The sequence below is a fragment of the Elgaria multicarinata genome, chromosome 7 (genome assembly GCF_023053635.1).
Source record: "Elgaria multicarinata webbii isolate HBS135686 ecotype San Diego chromosome 7, rElgMul1.1.pri, whole genome shotgun sequence".
Lineage (NCBI taxonomy): Eukaryota > Metazoa > Chordata > Lepidosauria > Squamata > Anguidae > Elgaria > Elgaria multicarinata.
In genome coordinates, this window is record NC_086177.1 from 50,435,809 (window position 1) to 50,439,614 (window position 3,806).

The window sequence follows — 3,806 nt, forward strand, 5'->3', positions numbered from 1 at the left end:
ACACACACACACACACACACACACACACACTCCTAACTGTTTCCTTTTCCCCCATCACCTCCACCCTTTGTCAGACGACAGCAGAAAGGGAACAAATAGGTCCATATTCCTTTCTTTTTTCAATTTTTTTTACAAGGTTGTTGAGCACGCTGGGCCACAAAGCTTCAGTGCACCCAACTACCTCTGTAAAAAAATCGAGAAGGAAAGGTTGAGAAAAGGACCTGTTTGTTTCCTTCTCTCCAATCTCTTTATACACTTTATCTCTTCCTTCTTTCCGCCGCCACTCCCACAGCGGGAGCAGGTGGTAATGGCTGTGGTGGCGGCCGGTCCCCAAATGACCCCCAGACATTCTGCAATGGTGACGGGGCAAGCCATAGCATACAATAAAAGAAAGCACGTTGCCAGCCAGTCACAGCTGCAGCCGACACCATTTTACATCCAAATGTTAGTAATGGTAGTGGAACCAATCAGCTCACTGCCTTTGAGGCTGTGCAGCCAATGAGGGCAATCGAGCAGCAAGTGGACAGGTCTCTTACTGCTCTAGTATCCTCACTGGGTATTTGCCCCTACAGGCTGTGAGTGGATTGGTTCAGCTCGCTGTCACACTCACACACTCATTCTTGGAAAATACTTGGGCCTTAGCTAGACCTAGCTTTTGTTCCAGGACAGAGGAGGGGAGATCTCGCATTGGGATTAACGCGAGATCTCTCCCCCATTTACATGTAAGGCATGACGACCTCAGGAAGAGAGGTGTTGCGCCTGCCATTTTTTAATTTTTAAAGCTACAGCAGTGCATGAATGCTCGTGCGCTGAAGGTTAGTGTTTTTTAAAAAATTTAATTTGGTTTCCCCGCTCCCCCCACCCTTACCCCAATGGGTGCAGCACTCCTGAGGAGCGCTGCGTCCCATACGCAGCTCCCGGCTCCGCGCAGCCGGGTCATACCACAGAAACGGGCCACACATTCCGTGGGCTCAGGCTCAGCCCAGGACCGTGGAAAAACCAGGCCCAAAGGGAAGGGCTCTATCCTGGGGCAAGGGAGGGATGATCCTGGGATCCCGTGCGTCATGTGGACGCACAGGGATGATCCTGGGGTTCGCCCCGAGATATAGCCTGGTCCAGCTAAGGCCTTGGATTCAAAAGGATACACTGCTGCAATCCTGACTAGCCAGCATAACATGGCTTGCACTATCACTTTTGCAACCTGTCTGTGGAGTCATTTTGGGCCCTCTGAGCTATAACTCTTTGCCATAGCAATCCCCTGCTCACATATATGAACTTGAAGCCACTTCATGGCATTTCCTCTCTAGGGGATCATGTGGGAGTATTTAGATAGAACATTAATGGTTCCATTTTTTCCCAATAAATTGAATTATCTCTAGTAAATGCCCCATTTTCAGTGCTGCCTACCATTGAGTTGGGCCTTAAATGAGCCTTGGTGAATAAAGCAGCTACATTTCACAACACCTTTGTTCGTGCTGTTGTATAATCCTTAACATTAATCCACATATGACTCATGGAGAGATTAATTTATCTGTCACTCAGCAAGGCTATAATTTTTGCAAAGCTTTAGAAGAGTAATAACACCTGACAATATATTGTATTGTACTTGATTATCAATTGTAATCATGTTTCCTCTGAAAATTGTCCTTTCTATGTAAGTTTTCAAAAATACTCAGGTTTCAAACAGCGGTACTAAGCACAAAGACAGGCCTTGTGAAAAGTGCTGGGGAATATGGATTGCATAGGAGAGTGTTCAGCACATTTTGACTGCTGTTTTAATAGTCAGTTCTTCTGTATTTCTGCTGGGGCCAAAGGTAATTGTAGTAGCTACCCCCAAAAATAAGGCCAATTTAAATAATTGATTTCAGTCTCTTGAGTAAACATGTGGAGGATTGCACTGTAAATTGAGGTTTTTTATTCAGAAATACATTGGTTTTCTGAATTAACTTGCATATTAACTGATGGTTGCCAAAATAGTGTTGCCTGTTGAGTCTTGTTTATTGAATTCAGACTTTACACATGTATTTATAATTTAATAACTTTATAAGCAGGGTTCTGGTAACACAGGCCTACAGCAATAACAATTGGTTTGCAACTACATAGAGGGTTGGATCCTGATTGAGCGGTGTGCAACTGGACCAGCGAAAGTGGACTTTCCTGCCTCCCCTTCCCCTCTATGCTGTAGAACAGGAGTGAACAACACCCCAGCCATGTACACCCCAGTACAGCCCCGACTGCCCCCGTTGCCATCCCAAAAGTCATGAATATTGGTTTTCTGCCAAAATTCAGCAGCAAACCACTATGGAGGCTTACACATTTTCAAGATAGATTTGACCTCAATAACCCCGAAAGTTGTTAAACCACCAATTTGTTTTTGTTTTGTTTTGTTTTTTCTGCCACCACAGGGGAGAAATGTAGCCTGTGGGGAGTTTGGAAGGGGACCCCAGACCATTGAAAGTTGTTCAGCCCTAGAAGCTCTTTGAGATATGGAGCTTCAATAAGTTCCACACGCAGGCAGGCTTCTTATTCTCTGGCCTGCTCTTATGCGCTGCTTGTATGTGGACCGAGGGAAGAAAGGGGAAACAGAGTTCTCTTGAACCACATGGGGATCCTTCCATGCACAGGCAGTGTAGCTTTGTTTGAAGAGGGATCGCCCTCCTGGGGGGGGGGGGAATCGCCATGCTCCTAGAGTGAAAATAGTTGGTCTAAATTTATATTCTAGCAGTAGTTTTAACTGCATTGCCTGTCACAAACTCAAAGAGAAAAAGACCATGCTAAAATCTATAAGGAGATGCTATTTTCTAGTTATTGCTCACCTTGTAAGACCTTGTTGGCACTGTGTCGCGCTATCTCACTGCTTCTGAGTTTTATTCTATTATTTGTGACGCCAAATGGCAAATAATAAAACTTATCTGAGTCCAGCACCTTCCCTCAAAGGCCACTTTCTCTTCTCTTAGCTAGAAAAATAGTTTCCCCGCGCCCCCCCCCACATACATTTCTTTCTAAGTTGGCCTGATTCCTGCAAACATTAATATAAGGATAGCTTTATAACCAGTCCATACTCCAGGAAATAAAGCCAGACTGCTCACTTGAGGGAATGGTATTAAAGGCAAAACTGAAGTACTTTGGCCACATAATGAGAAGACAGGATACCTTGGAGAAGAGGCTGATGCTAGGGAAAGTGGAAGGCAAAAGGAAGAGGGGCCGACCAAGGGCAAGATGGATGGATGATATTCTGGAGGTGACAGACTTGACCTTGGGGGAGCTGGGGGTGGCAACGGCCAACAGAAAGCTCTGGCGTGGGCTGGTCCATGAAGTCACAAAGAGTCGGAAACGACTGAACGAATAAACAACAACAATACCTAAATAATGCCTACTGATGATGTACATCTCTGTGCCTACATACACACAAGCACACAAATAAGAATATATCCTTTCAAAAAAAATGAGGCAAAATTACTTTTCCATTTACATTTCAGCTTGCATGATGCACTGGATAAGAAACTCCAGGTTCAAATCCCTGCTCAGCTCTGAAGGTCACAGGGTTGTCAATCTCTACCAGTCTGAACATCTCTCTAGATCTGTTGTTATGCAGCTAAAATGCCACTCCGACCTTCTCAGAAGAGGAGTGGTATAAAAAATAACACACAAAATCCGTCGAATTGAAGATTTCTAAATACTTGTTTTCTTTATGTTAATCAAAATCAGAATGGTTCACACCTGATCAATGAATATGGACAGTAGGACACATCCCTTAGTGCTAGAAGGGGGAATGGGGAGAAAGAGAGAAAAGCTGAACCTGAAGC